We start from the raw sequence: 17,964 nt of genomic DNA on the forward strand, positions 1-17,964 counted from the left end.
TCTTGAAAATCAGGGTGGCATATACAAAGAGAAACATCAACTTCAAAACACACAGAGATGAAAAACGCCCCAGTAAATTTCACATGAATATTTTTTAAAAAGCAATATGAAAGCATTTTTACTAGTATTATCTGTTTCATTGTGTACACAGTTAGTCATGCCATACTAGGCCTGTCACCAAGCACTGCGTCTGCAGAGAGGTTTGTTAAAGCCCCACAAAACCATGTGGTGTCCTAGCCTCATTTTAAAGATAATGGATTCAGAACTTAAGATTATAATCAATGTCTATCCAATCCTAGATAACTGGTAAAACTAAAACTAGAGTTAGACTACAGATGGTCACATTCTAAATTCTATAAAGTTCCCCATCACTACAGCCAGAGAATAAGATGACTTAGCAAAGGCAGAACACATAAGGCCTACAAATTGCAAATGGCTTGTTAACACTGATATAGTGTTATATATTAATTTATCTCTAAATTTAGGATTATCCTACAGCCAATAATTAATTTATTATGTAGGTGAATACATGTAAGTGAAGGAAACAATCATGGCTCATAACAAGAAAACATCACCATTATTACTATGTTTGTGCACTATAGCGTGTGTGTGCTATTATACATGTTTGTGTACTGTATGCATGTGTGTGCTACTGTACACATGTGTGCTATTATACATGCTTGTGTGCTATTTGCATGTATGTGCTAGTATACATGCCAACATACACTAGAAATGTGTTTACATGTGTGTTTATAGATGGAGGTCAGAAGTTGATTCTCATATTGTCTTTTTCTCTTGCCAAATTATTTCTTGATATAGAAACTGTCATCAAACCTGGAACTCCCTCCACTCTCTGCCCACTCCTAGCGCTGATGTTACAGGCATGCAGGACCACACGTGGCTGGGAGTCCAAAGGCAGGGTCTCACGTTTTTTACAGCAAGTAGTTTACCCACAAGCCATTGCCTTAATCACTAGGGAACATGGTGATTTTAAAGGGGACATTTTCTTCTCTCTCTCTTTTTTTTAAGGTGGAAGTATTGTTTGTTTTGTTTATATAGCCTATTCAAACATATTAGTTAAATGAAAGTTTCTTTGGTGCCTAAGTAATAAAAATAAATAGCATTCATAAGTTGCCAACCAGTGGAACTAAAGTTACTAGTGAATTGATAACTTTAATTAAGTGGGTTCTATTCAAAGGAGTAAAGATAAATCAAGTCTTTATCTCTCTTATACCACTGTTTGTATCTTCCTACAAGAGAAAGGACATTTCACCAAGTCCAATCTTTCTTAATTTTGCACAACTAGTGTCACAAAGGTTGCCTATTGAGTAATAGTCCTCGTTAGGATTTTTTTTTTAATTTAGAATGATTTATGTCTCAACTTGTAGCGTGGCTAGCTAATTTAAATATACTTTGAATTGTAGATTCCTGATAAAAAGAAACCTTACAAAATTATTAATGTAGGGCTGGTGAGATGGCTCAGGAGATAAGACACTGACTATTTCAGTTCTGTATCCCCAGGACCCATATGAGGGAAGGAGAGATTCAACTCCCACAGCTTGTCTTCCAACTTTCACTCAGTGCTTTTGTATGAGTGTGTGCGAGTGCACGCACATGCAAACACACACACACACACACAGAGTACTTAAATAATAAAATGGGCATTATATAATGTCTCCTTTGCCTTCTCTTTTACACTTTTCTATTTAAAATCCTATAGCAGATTCAGTAAGTTGCATTTTTAGTTGTTTTGCAGAAGCAGCTGATTTTAGAAGAAAGTATGTAAATATTGGTTATGGATCTTTCCTTCCTCATGAATATTTTATAAAGCATTTCTCTGCCAATATTGCATAATGTTATGGGTTAACTATGTTATTGAGAACTGTCTAAATTCATTTTAGGTATAATGTAAAAAATGAAATCATTTTGTAGATAACCGTAAAATATCCATATAATACATAAATATGTCCTGGGTTCAGGTATATGAATGTACCCAGATGGAAGTTAAAATTAATAATAATATATTTGCTGGTGTTAAACTTTTTATAGCATATGTAAACTCCTCCTGTTCCTTGTTAAGGCTAAAAAGGAGTAGTAATGGGAGGTGCACGTCCAGGTGGCGTGGGTATAATTATATTAGAAACATGTGCTTTCGTTTTACCAAACCATGTCAGAGTGGAGTTTCACCACAAATGCCGCTCTCTCTGAAGTGGAGAGGGAGAAGGCAGGACGGTTATACAGGCTCTAACTTTCATTCAAATGTTCTGTTTAAAATGGTTTGTTTAAAGAAAACAAGATATATTATTTTCCTTTAAATTACTTGATAAAATTCTGTATTTATGTATAATAAGACTACCAGTTGTGCCAGAAACCCCAGAAAATAATTTTATAAGAAGCAAATCTACACTCAGTCCGTCTTGGACAAAAAGGCTTATGACAATTTCACTGTGTAGGCTTGCTGTGATGAAGCTGAACTGTACATAATTTATCAAATTATACAAGAAGCATCCAAGTGTCTACTGTATGGTGAGCAGAGACAGACAGTGGCAATCAAAGCTATGGAGTTTAATGATGAGTCTTAATTAAGACACATATCATCTTCTGCTCCCTTAATTCTAAAAAATTCACTGCCAAATTTAGCTCAGCTATGTTAATTAGCAACGACTTAGAATTCAGAAAAACAGGCTGTTAGAAATGAGTGTGTTAAAAGTCACTTTACAAGGGGACCTGACCAAGAAATGCATCACTGGGACTGTTGTCCTGGGGTGGAGACGGTTCCTGATACAAAGCTCTAAATGATAATGTCTTGATCTGACATCTATAGATGCAAAGTTCTAAAAACCACCCTGATCCCTGGGAAGCCAAGAACTCTAGGAACCAGCAAAGGCCATACATTCTATGGCCAATCTCCTAATTCGGGGAGAAATCATTTTAATTGAAAATTCTCTCTTACATTAGGCTAAGTTGTTGCTGAGGTTTTCTTCCATTGTATCAATCTTGCTCTGTGAAATGATCCAGATTAAGGCTAACGAACCTTGCCACACCTGTTTGTATTATTTTCTTTTCCAAACAAATTACTGTTGCTTCCACTGGTCCCGCATAATCGGTTTTACTACAGACCCACTACCACACTTGTCACTCCCCTGGTGGAAATCCAGTCGCCATATTGTTGGACTATAGTGCCCCCTGATGGGACCCATTCAGCCTGTTAAGGAGATGTGTTTTCTCTTGCTCTCCTGCTTTTTATGTTTCAATTGCTGCCTGTCTTTGTGTTATCATTTTGGCTGTGACATAATGATTTGCACTAGTTTTGAATTTTTAATCAACTAAAACACTTATTTTTCCCAACGAAGTACTGTTATTGACTCAGCCTTGCTGACCTGTCTACATCTTCTCAAACTGCCAGTTCCCTTTAAGTTTAGGCTTAATTTAGTTTCATCCTTATTGAATAGATAATCAATGCCTGTTTGTAGAAAAATAAGAAAATATAGTGAGATGAGGAAGAATAAAATATTAAATGTAGCACAGGAAATATAGGTACAGTGCCTCTGTTGTACCAGCTGCACCCTGTCAAATACTGAAGATAGATATTTCTGTGAAGTTCACTCTATATTATTAAACACTAACATGTCCTAATCAATGTATGTGAAACAAACATCACTTTGATTATGCAGCCAAAGACCCCCCACAAAGCTTCAAAACTCACCAGACCAGAGTTTTCAAAAAAAAAATATTTTTAAGTTTAAAACACAGCTTTCCATCTTGTATGTTAATATTGCAAACAGAAAAATAAAAATATATGTGTATATGTATATATACACACATTGAATATTGACAATAAAAATAAATACACCCTTAGAGAGTTGTTTTACATGAGTTAACATTCCAAGAACATTGCAATATTTTTTGAGAATTCAGAAAAAGTCAATTGTAAAGCTGTCATGTACCTGTGTAAGTGAATTTTAAAAGAATTATACTACCTTGTTATAAATAAGCTCTGTGATTACGCGGTGTCTTCCGGCTTCCTTAGATGTCTTTCTTCCCAAATTCTTTCCTAATTTTAGGTGTTGTATTTTTAATTTCCCATGCTTATTATTTTAAGGCAAACTTTCAAACCTCTCTAATTCTTATTTTGTTTCACGTTACTTAATCTAAATAACAGTATTGTGTAAAAATCTTGGTGAAAGATTTGCAAGAGTAAACCCACCTCACACTTTTTTTTCTTTTAGTCCCATGGGTTTTAAAAGAAAGGGAATGGTCCTGCTTTTTGCAGAAATTATATGGGGCAGTTTGACAGAACAAAGACATTTTAAAGGATTAAATTATTTTTATACTTTCTTTTCTCTGAGTTCCATGAACTCCTTTTTCTATATACCCAAAGCAAATCACCTATATTATAAAAAGTGCTAGATCTTCCTTACAATGTCTGCTTTAATAAAGGACAGCATGGCTGAAGAATGGATGAAAGTGTAGACAAGATACGTCTCGTCCGCTTGTCAAGTTACTACTGGTTCTTGAAGCACAGTTTATGCGCTCTTCCATATTGAAATATACTATGACCAGTTATTTAATTTACTATTCACCCCTTAAACATTTGCTCAGTATAAATTATCATACATGACATAGTTATGGGCTAATTGTGCTACAATAGGCACATACTCACAAATATCTATTGAGGGTTTGTGAATAATCAAGGTGGTTGCATAAGCATTGCCATTTTTAAAGTCTTATTCATGGCATGCATTGCCAATTTGCAAATATGTACACAAGGTCACCTTCACCTGTGGTGAGGTTAATATTGTGTTTCATCAGTTCTTGAGAGATCTGACTTTACATGCACTATTATTGTGATGTTTGTATCCAGAGCACACTAGTAAATATTTGTATTTTTTTTTGCTTTTTTAAATATATATTTTATTATTTATTCATATTACATCTTAATTGTTATCCTATCTCTTGTATCCTCCCATTCCTCCTTCCCTCCCGCTTTCCCCCTACTCTCCTCCCTTATGACTGAGATATATATATATATATATATATATATATATATATATATATATATATATATACACATATATGTGTGTGTGTGTGTTGTGTGTGTGTGTTGTGTGTGTGTGTATGTATATATATAATATATATATATATATATATATATATATATATATATATATACCCTTAGAAACAATGGATAATAGCATTGGAATAGGAGACTCTAATTCTCACTCTGGCTCCACTTGAATGGGAGTTGAACCACTTCATTCATTCAACAGAAACCTTCTGCCATATGCAATGAACACTGTCAGGCAATGAGAGTATTTGAAACAAAGTAGGGAAGCAATGATCTTGATAGAACAAAATTTACACATTCCAGGCATTTAATCACTCTATATAATTCATTTATCAATCAAGGCATATAGTTTCTTTAGTCTTAAGTGCTCTAATTCCTCAACTTAGAAAAATGGATTATGGGAATTCTAATATTCTGTCAAATATTCTAGGGAGTTTAAACATGGCCATCCTAGTCATGGTCTGGGCTCTGCTTCAGTGTAGTTAGAAGTATGTTTTGTCTCTCTTCCTTACTAAAATTCTCTTTATTTGAGGACAAGAAATATTGTACCTTGCAGGTTCTCAAACCAGTCTTAGTATGTGTTAGGTAGAGTACAAGTATTCATTGAATTAAAAAACAATCTTTCCTATAATATGGTTTTGTGATAATATTTTTCAAAGCTCTAGAAATGATATTATAGTTAAGGATCCTTGTAACACTATATGATGTCAGCCTTGCAAAATTTTTTTCACCACTTTACAAAATTAATAAAATGTCTCTTCTGTAAAATGAAAGGAAATTTTATAGTTATAATTCCTGTATGCCAGGTGCATAATTCTTACTAAACTCAGTGGTAATACGATGTAAAACAGAAGGTATAATATGAAGGATGGAAGCAAAAGCATTCCAACAAGAAAAGATAAAAGTTAGGGAGGGATCTGGAAGAGTAAAAATGACTAAAATTCATTATGGAAATTGTTAGTATATTAACAGAAATTAAAAGGAGAAGACAGAAAACAATATTTAATTTCAGGAGTGAGTGAGAAGGAGGCATTGTAGTAGGTAATAGAAATTAAACACTATGAGTAAGGAAGTGTCACCAAACCTCTGTGTTCTAAACTGTATCTGGTCATCTGTGTTGATGATGCTATTCGAACTTCATTCAAATACTCATGTAAACAAAGGACAAAAATCATATCTTAAAGAGTTATCAATTACCAAGACCAATAAGTATCAGCAGATAATGAATACAAACTGGTCTGATTCCAAGGTGTTACTTATGTTGTACTTTCTTTTGTTTCACAAAATAAAGCCCAATGTAGTAACAGTGTAGACTTTAAAACTGAGTGGAAAAAAAAAAAAAAAAAAAAAAAAAAAAAAAAAAAAAAGAACATTTTAGGTCTATCACCCATATACACCTATACCAGAGAAGGCATTTCCAAAGGGAACTTCTAGAAACACTAATGTAAATAATTTTTTAACTAAAACCAGCCACAGGTTCTTGACTCAATTATAAGTAATACTGTTATAAATAAACCAATGTACACAGTATTTTCTATGTTTAATAAGCACCATGTTATATGCCATTGGGACTCGGTGTATCTATTATATTCATTTCGCCATCAAAGGCTCCCCCAGCAAAGAAGCAAAAGTGAACAAATCACTTCTTGGCTGTACTAAGCTTAACATAGGCCTGTGCTGATGTTCATGTTATTTATACCAGATTAAGGATCTCTCCTGATGAGAAGCTCTGTGGCATTCCTCCACATTGGAGAGTAAAACCCAACATCCAACGTCAATGAAAGTTCTGTCTGCTTTTCTTTTTCCATCACATTTTCTCTGGAAGTGACCATAGATCTCTGTGCAATGTTTGGAGGGGGACTCACAGGAGTAACACATAACAACTTGCTATTATCACAACATCTCCTCTATGCAAGAAGCTGACCATGTATTTCATTTGTGATTCCATTATTAACTAACTACCACTATGTGTTCTGAGTTACACGAGCTCAGTTACTTCACAGCTGCTTCTTACAGGCTTTCAATTGACCCCACAGCACCTTGCCTCTGTCGCTCAGGGTCTTTCTGTGGACCCTGCAGTATTGGAGTATTGAAATTCTAACAAAGATCCGTCTTTCCCAGGGAAGTGAGTCCAACAATGATGGATGGTTTTCTCCCATTTGTTGATTATTTTCCGGACATTCATATGCATAGTGTACGTATGATTTTGGTGGTTGACGTCTTTATTTCTATCTGCAAGTAAGAACAGGGGAATAGGTTACTTATGCCTCAGGTAGAAATGACAAAATCATTTCTGCAAAGATCTCGGCCCCGCTGCTCACCACTTCTCCTGTGAGTGTGGTCCAGCGGTCTCCACTTTAACATTTTAATTCTCTGCTTTTCTGTTGGTGCTCTGGCTATTGTGGGTAGTCCTAGCTGGTCTAAGACGCATGAGTGCAGGAATTACAGGCATATGCTGCCACACTTGCCTGTGGTCTGTTTTTTCCTCTGTCCTTGAGACTGTATTTAAAGAGCAACTTATATGCAACATGCTAAAGTCCTGGCTTGGCCTTTGTTCATCATGTTACTGTTACTTAATACACTTGATAAGAAGTTTATAAGAGAACAAAGAATCAGAATCCGTAACTGTGTCCATGGCCTGAGGGAGTTTGTGAGACAGAAGAAAGAGGAATGAGACCAATGTTTTTTTTCACTATAAAATAGTATATCCATATGAGATGTCTAAATGTAAAGATGCAAAGGATATGTTATCTGTATTTATGAAATATTCAGAGCTAAAGATAGAAATTTCAGAGTAAAACAAATGTCTTTGAGAACCACAGGATTGAATGAAAGTGTTTATAGAGAAAATATTCAGAGAAACCTGCTGAAGTTTTCTTCCCAAGACACAACAATATTCAGACCTTAGAAATAAAAGAAGGGACCAGAAGAAAGGCCCGTGGGCAACATCCCCTGAGGAGTGTGGTAGCTAGGGAGCTAACAACATAAAGTGAATCAACAGGGCAGTGAGGGTAAAGTGTGTGTCCTCTGACGCCTGAGGGGAGAAGTCGGGTCAGGACAGGCTTGTTTCTGTGAGACTGCCAATGTGCAAGAATGATGTCACTGAGAACTCTCAATACACAGCCCTCTTGAAGTTTGTTAAAGTGACACAGAGAATGGGATTACAAGGACAGCAAAGCCAGTTTACTCTTTCTTTATCTTTTCTTTCTTTCTCTCTTTCTTTTGTCCTTGATTCTATCTATCCTTTTTGTTCTTTTTCTCTTTTTATGGTCCAAATTTTTAAAATTTTGATTAAAATGTTTTCATGCAATGTATTTTAATCATATTTTTCCATTTTCCCAACTCCACCTAGAACTTCCTCACCTCCCGACCCAGCCAATGTGATGTGCTCTTTCTCTCTCTCAAAAACTAAAACTAAAAGCAAAATATGACCCAAAAGCCCCATAAAAATAGGCAAAAAAGCAAAAAAAAAAAAAAAAAAAAACAGTGAGACAAAAAAACTAACAAAATGGAACATACACACATGCACTTGCACATGTGTGTGCACATAAAACAAAGAATCACAATGCTCACTTTCTCTTGGTCAACTACTACGTTGTTTACGGCTTGCCCAGATGTGTGTGTGTGTGTGTGTGTGTGTGTGTGTGTGTGTGTGTGTGTGTGTAGACAGGTAGGTATTCAGAAGCACTATACTGAATAAAATTGATTTTCCCGTTGCAGGGTAGGGAGCCTGTGTTTTCCATCTCAGTGTTGGGACGAGTCTGGCTTGAACGGTGCAGACTCTATGTGTGCTACCACAGTCTCTGTGAGTTCACATGCACGAGTCCTGCTGTGTCTGGGAGGCACTGTTTGCCTGTACTCATCCATTTCCTCTAGTTCCTATAATCTTTCTTCTTTCTCTTCCGCATAGCTCCCTGACCCCTGAAGGGAGGAATCTGATGAAAGCCTCATCTCTGCATATTGTCCAGTTGTGGGTCTGTGGGTTTATTCCTATCTATTGCAAAAAGAATCTTCCTTATTAAGACTCACTGTGAAACTACAGTAAGAAACGTAGTGGAAATTGAAGAGACTAGGAGAGCAACGCCAAGGATAAAACTCGGTGGGCTATAGTGTCGCAAACTGTGGTCCCAGCATTTAGGAGCTAGAAGCAGAAGGATGGGTAATTCAGGGTTATTCTTGACTACATATTGAGTTCAAGACCCACCCACGCTATAAGAAATTCTGCCTCAAAAAGAATAGATTTTTTTTTCCCAGTTGGTAAGTGGTCAAGTTGTTTTTAAGATGATATGAACCGATAGCTTTAAGACTTTTAGATTGAAAAGTGGAAAATTGGCTAATGACATGAACAGCTTTTCTAAGTTATAGAATGGTCTTCTCCAAGTAGAATATTTTTAATAATTTTATAATATAACGTATAACATCATATTTTAAATATTTAGTATATTATTATCACCTTACTGTACCACAGTCTCAATTCTTTGGAGCCAACTAAGCAGTAAATTATGTCCTGATTCTTAGCATTTATCAGCTTCTGTGACACAAATGTTCTCAATGTTGCAAATTTCTCGGTACCAACATAAGCAGCAATATATGCAGTGATGTCTCTATGGCATAGACACGAGGGGTTAAATAAGATGCAGTAAGTCGCTCAGAAATATTGTCGGTTAGAAGAGTTGCATTTTAAAGCTTCATTTTATTCTTAACAACCTGACCAGTGGGTTAATATAAGAGCATGATTTAATTGTACTTTAAATCAGTTATGGTTTTAGTGATCAGGTCATAACATTCATGAAGTACAGCTTTTGTAAAATGGTGTAAGTAGCTTATTCACATTATTGTGAAAGTGATATAGTACTCCACATGCCAAGAACATTTGCTATCAAATTATGTATAATAGAAAGCATTGCATGCATCAAGCAATTGACAAAAAAATATGGAGGAATTAAATAAACCCAGAAAAATATAGTTCAGTTTTAGAAATTTTGTTTGGTCATTTACTATTTCAACAAAACAGGAGAATTTAGAAGCATGACTTGATGAAAATTGGGAAGGGTATGTTGGATCCAACTACAAATGGTTGAAACCAAGTATGTTTTTAAATCCCTTCCAGCTTAGTTATTTTGTGACTGTCTAGAACTAGACCAACTGTTGGGAATAGGAAAATATAGGCCCTATGTAGCTGATATGCCATTAAAGAGATTCCAAGGACAAATGCTGATCCAAGCTTAGTAGATTTCAGTAAAGAACATGCTAACCTCAGCTTTAAGAAGTTGTTTTGCAAGATCCATACTTTTCTAATAATGTGACAAATTATATTAAAAATACCATAACATGGAAAAATAAGATAACGCCCCTGGTTGGCAGGTGCTACACTACATGAATAGCACATATGTGGAAAAGATAGAAATCATTTTTATGTGGTGCTAATGAAAATATGTGTTCTTGGAAAGAACAGAGACCATGATAATATTTCTGGAATATTCAAATAGTAGCAGGCACATTGAAAAATGAGACAGTAAGAGATGAAGCTACTTTCCACTGAGAAGGTAGCCTGACCTGAGTTGGAATTTTTCTAAATCCTCAGTAAAAATGAAACCAAGCCAGACTGAGAAGATATCACAACACCTGTGTAGCAGTAAATGGTTGTTTTCAATGTAGCTACCACAGTGGCTTGATGAGAAAGAGCCAAAATGTCTTTTGGACTGTGAGGCAAAGTGATGAATTGCTCTGCCCGCGTGCGTTCCCTCTCCAAACCCATAAAAACCTTCCTCTGCACTCTCAGGGACAGTGCTTGATAAGTCCAGATCATGGAAGCAGCTCCGCTTGCACTGGGTGGTCATAGAGCCTAGCAATGTGCTAGAGACCCTGAGAGTGCTCTTTGCAGTGGAACAATACAATGTGGTCACCAACAAAAAGCAGCTGTGAGGCCCAGGCATCGTTCTTTCTTTATTTCTTATAATTAAAGACTACTTCTTGTAACTATGACTGAATAGTAATCTTGAAGACATACCTTTAAAAAAATACATTTTTATAATTAATCAATGTATTGAAAAACTTTGTTTATTGCATCTGTTTTCGTATTCTCCCTTGATCCATATAAAGAAAGGAAGACATAATAAGGTTATTAATGTACTTGCTAAATATTGTTATTCATGAAGAGGCCATGAGTAAATACTCGTTGCTATCCTTTGGCTAGCACAGATATCCAGTGAACTGTTCGAATACAACGGAATGAGTACAAGCTCTAACTGGAAGCAGAAAAGCAAAAGAAAAATAAACTAATTTGTGTAATTGATTTAGCACTAAAATACCACATTCTGAGAACTCTTTTTCCTTCCATTAACTTTAATATGATATACTTCATTTCAAAACATTTTGTTGGTTCTTGCTTTCAATACGTTATGCATAGAGCTATATTACCTATGTACAATGCATATATACAAAACGGGTAGCGTGGCAAGGTTCATACGTACTCTAGGCAATTACTAGGTGTCACCCGCATTTGATTCTACAGTACTTCTTTTCCTGACAGTAAATTCACTAGATTCATTCTCTTTAGAAGTCAGTGGTTTTCACTGATCAAATCAGATTCCAATAGAGAAAGACACATGTATGGACACTGAATAGACACAAAGCTCGACATTCCCTGCTCTTCAATGAATAAGAGGGTTATTATGGAGAGAATAATGAGTCAGAAAACGTCACTCATCACATGTAAAACTGTGCCCACAGTGTTATCTGAAGGAAGTTACTGGTCACAGCTCATAGGCAGAGCGAGCAGAAGAGTTTTCTAGGATGAGCTTCCTTTCTCTGGAGCATAACCATCAACTGAAGCAGAGAGAGCTACTAAGAGTGTAAAGTCACAGCTTAGAAAACCTGTTGGGATACTAAATAAGGAAATGCAATTGACAATAGATGTGTTTTAAAATATAAGAAATTATTTAAAAATTCAATTTATCTTTTGCTAAATCACTAATGATGATTAAATAATGATGAAAATAATGATGATTAAATAATGATGATTAAATAAGTAATGTTCTACCCACAAATGAATCACTCTGCATCTGTTAAAAGCACTGGACAAAAGAATGTGCAGCAAGATATACTTTTTCACAGCAAAAGTCTTGTGTCTAAGGTGACTTAGGAGTGTTTGGATATGTAGACTTCATATTATTTATACTTTTCACTTATATATAAATTATTCAAACAAAATATATGATATATGCATGCATAAAGAGAGAAAGTGGGGAAACAGAGAATGAGGAGCTACAATCCTCAGCGGTTAGGGTGACATTTATTTCTGACATTTCTTCTGTTTTCATCACCTTCTCTCCTGCACACCTCACAGTGTACGGGTCTATGTGTTGTCTTTTACTAATAGTTGTGTGGTTTGTGAAAATTTGCACTAATAGTAACAGGAAAGGGATTTAGTGGGAAATCCTGGCATTTGACTGATCTTGGAGTCATAACCAGGAAATATAGCAGTTCTTGGATTAATACCATATTCTCACTTAAGGAATCTTTAGAGTCATCTCTAAGTGTATTCCAGGCCACAAATGATGTGTTTTACCCACAGTGGGTCTTCACTCAGTTTAAGAAAACGCCCACTCATTAAATAAACTAGGCACTTCTTTGATAAGTTCACTAGAGGAGGTGGTCTCAATGGTGGTAACGTCTTAAACTCAAACAGTGGGGGAATATAGTCTGGCCTAACATACAGGAGTTCACAGATGGATGTGTGAATTGAAGGATTCAATGGAGCTGGGGTCTTCGGCAGGTGCCCCTCTACAAATTTTGGGCATAACCTGATGTGCTTAACATGGCAACACTTTCTGGTAGGAGGTCATAGTTAGAACGGAAGCTTCTTCTGATTTAGTCAAGAGCACAGTGTACACAGTGTAACATTTGCTTTTTTACTTTTGTCTTCATGCTAAGTGTATGCCAAAATGTGTCCCTACAACTTTATGTCTGTTTCTTACCCTTGTCATTTTCTAGTCAAACTGTCCCCAAAGAAAGAACAAAAAGAGGATTGTGCATGAGAGGACTTAGATGTCTTCTTGAGTCACTGTCAGTGGACAATTTCAACTTCTTGAAAGAAGCAGATTAATTTAGTGGGCAAAGCCTCCAAACTTGGAGGTCAGTAGACGATTCTCCCTGTATGGGCTGAACATGGATCTCAGTAAAAAGAATGCTTGTCTTACCTGAAGGAAGCAATGAGCCATGTACACCCTGCTTATAAAACAGGTCCGTCAGTCTCGGCCCTAGGGAGGTACATGCAGGAGATCGGGAGTATACGTAGTGTGGTTGTCTGGATGGGAATAATCCCCAAAGGCTCACACAGGTGAACCCTTGGTAATAGGAAGTGACACAGCCAGGAGGTGTGGTCTGGCTGGAGTGGGCGTGGTCTTGTTGGAGGAAGTGTCGTCACTGTAAACTTTGAGATTACAGAAGCGTGAGCCAGACCAAGCAAGCATCTCTTCTTGTTGCTGTGGATCCAGATGCAGGAGTCTCAGCTCCCTCTGCAGCACCATGTCTGCCTGGGTGTGGTCACGCTTCCCTCCGTAGCAATAATGAACTAAATCTCTGAACTGTGAGCCAGCCCTAATTATTTTCCTTTATAACAGTTGCCACAGTTGTGGTGTCTCTTCACAACAATAGGAACCCTAACTAAGAAGCTAATTCTCAGATAAATACTGTGTCAATATATAATTGATATATTCAATAATGTGTCCTATTTTGTTTTCATACTAGTTAAATATGATTCTTTCATAAAAGGTGTTCCTGTATTACACATAGACTGAACTTTTATCACTGTAATCCTTTCAAGTAATGGAAATAATTTCTAAACTGATCTTTATGGTACAGTTAAAGTTTTGAAGTGCTAAAGTAATTGTTTTAAAAAACTACTCAGACCAGTTTAAATCATGTTTTGTAGAATGTGACTCAGTTTTTATATTCATTCTATATTGTATAACTTTGATTATTTAACTTGGAATCCAAGTGTCATAAGACAAAATTAACTATGAGAAAACCCCTATTAGAAAACTAGGAATATCATTTTGATATTTGATGGGGTGGTAAAATGTTTTACTATCACATCACACAAGTGATTACAGGTGTGTGCCACCATGTCTGGATTGTCTGCAAATCTTCAGTTAATGAAATCAAGTGGTCAACTAAACCTATCAACAAGAATATCAAAATCAAAAAAAATTTGAGCACTCAAATTCAGTAAAGGTTTTCCAAAAATGAATAATTTGAGAGACACGGAGGGAAAGAAAGAGAAGGGGGGGGGTGAAACAATTTGTACGCACAGCTCAGCATGATATTTGTCCAAAATAAACAAGGGATAGAACACAGAACATTTCACTTTGACAGAATTAACATATTAGAAACAAAAGAAGGATGCAACAAGGGCTTTCACCAGAGTGAAGATGTTGATTTGATGAAGAAATTTACCATTGAATCTGTTCAGTTATGACTCTGAGCCATGAATCCTGATGTAAAAACTCTAAACTGCAGAGAAAATAGAGAGGCTGTTTCTCTGGTGTGTGTGTGTGTGTGTGTGTGTGTGTGTGTGTGTGTGTATTCGTTTCTCTGGTGTGTGTGTGTGTGTGTGTGTATTCGTTTCTCTGATGTGTGTGTGTGTGTGTGTGTGTGTATGTATATATTCGTTTCTCTGGTGTGTGTGTGTGTGTGTGTGTGTGTGTGTGTGTGTATGTATATGTATATATTCGTTTCTCTGGTGTGTGTGTGTGTGTGTGTGTGTGTATGTATGTATATATTCGTTTCTCTGGTGTGTGTGTGTGTGTGTGTGTGTGTGTGTGTGTGTGTGTATTCACTCCCCGGGTACCAGGGGTGATGCTGTGCTACATAGACCACATCATCTACAGTAACATGTTCTTCCTAACATATGAAAAATGTCTCCAGGGAAGTTTTTCAGCTACTCAAAAGAATAGAGAGAGATGTAAAGTAAAATCATGTGGCCTATTTGAAAACTATGGTGTAATAAAGAAGAAAAACATGCCTGAATTGTAAGTGTCCCCTCCGTGGCTTTATGAACTAAACCATTTTTCTCACAAGTTGTGAGGATGTGACAAATTTTTACTCACAACACTGAAACCAATTGAGGAAAAACTGATTCTATTTCAGGCCTGGATGGGTGTGGACTGATGGGTGGTTTGATGAAGGCAGTCATATGATGACTCTTTATAAGAAAACATTTGACAAGCTGTCAAAACTCTTTTGGAAAAAGAAATGGTGGATAGAATTGCTCCCAGGAATATGTGTCAATTCAGTTATCTTATTCCCACATCATATTTTGATGCTAGGTAAGTGATCTCTGTGGATCTCATGCTAGAAATTAGGTTAAAGGGAGACAGATTGATTTCCAAGCACTCAGTTAATGAAACAGTGGTGACATTAATGCCAGAAATTTTTAAATGTTTTATTGATTCTTTTAGAATTTAATACAATGCATGTTGATCTTATCCCCCTAATTCCTCTCTTTAACTCTTTCCAGAATGTTAAAATAAGCAAGCTTGTTTTTTACAAAGATTTGCACAATTGTTGATATACAAGCACAAATGGCTTCGTCAAATGATTCAACGTGAACACAGTATTTCAAAGGATCATATCAAAAATGTTTTTAAAAATCTGAAAAAAAAAAAAACTGTCAAGAAACAGCAACGGAAGGATAGTTCTTGACAGGCAAGCCAAGCAAGCTTTGATCTGTCATGTGGTTAGTGAGATTAAGAAACTGTCCTATAGAGGACATGCTGATTATAACATGGCTTTTTTAAAAGGTCATTTTAAAATTTTATTTATTTATTTAATTCACTTTGCATACAAGTCATAGCCCCTCCCTCCTCTCCTCCCAGTCCGACCCTCCCTTCCCCTTCCAGTATTCCTCAGAAAATAGGAGCCACCCACCCACCCACCCACCCACTCAGACCCAGCTCATCAAGTCACATCAGGGTTGAGTTTGCCCTTTTTTCATGTGGTCTGGCAAGGATGTGCCATCAGAGAGAAGTGATCAAAAAGCAGGTAACAGAGTCCATGTCAGAGACAACCCCTGAGCCTTTTACTAGTGGGACGGGCATGAAGCCTGAGCTGCCCATCAGCTACATCTAGGCAGAGGACCTAGGTCCAGTCCATGCATGGTCCTTGGTTGGGCTCTGGTTAGTTGACTATGTTGGTGTTCTTGTGAGGCTCTTGTTGCCTCTTTGTCCTCTGATTCTTCCCCGCACTTTCCACTAGACTCCCTATGCTTCGCCCAATGTTTGGCTGTGAGTCTCAGCAGTTTTTTTTTTAACTTATGCTGGGTGGAGCCTCTCAGAGAACAACTCTGATAGGTTCCTGTGTACAAGCATAGCACAGTATCTTTAATAGTGTCCAGAGTTGGTTCTCTTCTATGAGGTGGGTCTTGGGTTGGGACTGACATTGGTTGGACATTGTCTCAATCTCTGCTCTATCTGTTCTCTCTTTAACCCTGTGTGTCTTGTAGGCAGAGTCAGTTTGGGATAAAAGATTTTGTGGGTGGCATGATGTTCTCCCTCCACAAAGAATCTTGTCTAATTAGAGAGTGTCCTCTTCAGTTACTATGAGTCTTTGCTAGAGTTTCCCTCATATCCTTGCAGAGGCCTAACAATAAATGGGACCTCAGGAAACCGAACATCTTCTGTAAGGCAAGGGCACTGTCAGTAGAATGAAACAGCAGTCTACAGATTGAGGAAAAATCTTCCCCAATCCTATACCCAACAAAGGGCTAATATCCAAAATATATAAAGAATGCAAATTAAACACCAAGAACCAATTTAAAAATGGGGCACAGAGCTAAACAGAGAATTCTCAACAGAGGAGTCTCGAATGGCCAAGGAACATTTAAAGAAATGTCCAATATCCTTAGTCATCAGGAAATTCTAAATCAAACAGCTTTGAGACTCAGTGTTAGACCTATCTTAATGGCCAGACCCCGCACAAGGAGACCATCAAGGCTGGCAGATCTGGAACCAGGAGGGCCTGCACAACCAACCAAGGGCAATGCAGGCAGTAAACCAGACCCCATCCCCTGTTCAGATCTAGCCAAAGAACAGCTCATTCTCCACAGCTGTAGGGAGAGTAGGGACTACCTGTGACATGAACTCTGGTGCACCCAAATTTGACCACTTCCCCTTAGTGGGGGGCACACAGAAGGAAGGGAAGCAAGCTATCCAGATGAAGCCTGATACGCTGTGGTCACATGGCGGAGGAGGAGGGCCCCTTCTGTCAGAGGTCTAGGGGAGGAGAATAAGGCAAAAGAGGGAGATAGGGTAGGAACTGGAAGATACACGTGAGGGGATAACAAACAGGATGTAATGAGAACAAATTATAATAAGAATAAATTTTTAAAAAGATAAAAACTCAAGTGACAGCACATGCCAGGGAATATTTCAGATACCAAATTGAGAACTGTAAAATTGTAAAATTATAAAATGTAAGACCTGAGGGTTCTCCCAGTTCTCATTACTACTAGCCTCAGGAGTTCCACCCTAGTTCCCAGATTGGCTACATGCAAGCTCCCAACTATAAAAGGTCCCATACGGTTTCCAGTAACTGCCCTAGGGACCCACACCCAAGTTCCTACAAGAGGTCTCCCAACGCCAATGTCCATATGGTCTAACTTGATAAGCAACCACCCTGCTTTGTGGTTTTAGCCTTTAAAAACTAGCCTGTAACAGCTACTCGGGGTCCTTCACCTCCCGAGTGCTGAGGGACCTTGACATATCAACAATTGGGACTTCTGATGTGTCAGTAATAAATTTTACATATACATCCAGCCTGTGTGACTTGAGTGGTCTCTCGCGGTGACCCCCTTCCTGAGTTGGACCCTAGGGTCCAACAAAATGACACTTCCA

Source organism: Acomys russatus, chromosome 10 (genome assembly GCF_903995435.1).
Source record: "Acomys russatus chromosome 10, mAcoRus1.1, whole genome shotgun sequence".
Lineage (NCBI taxonomy): Eukaryota > Metazoa > Chordata > Mammalia > Rodentia > Muridae > Acomys > Acomys russatus.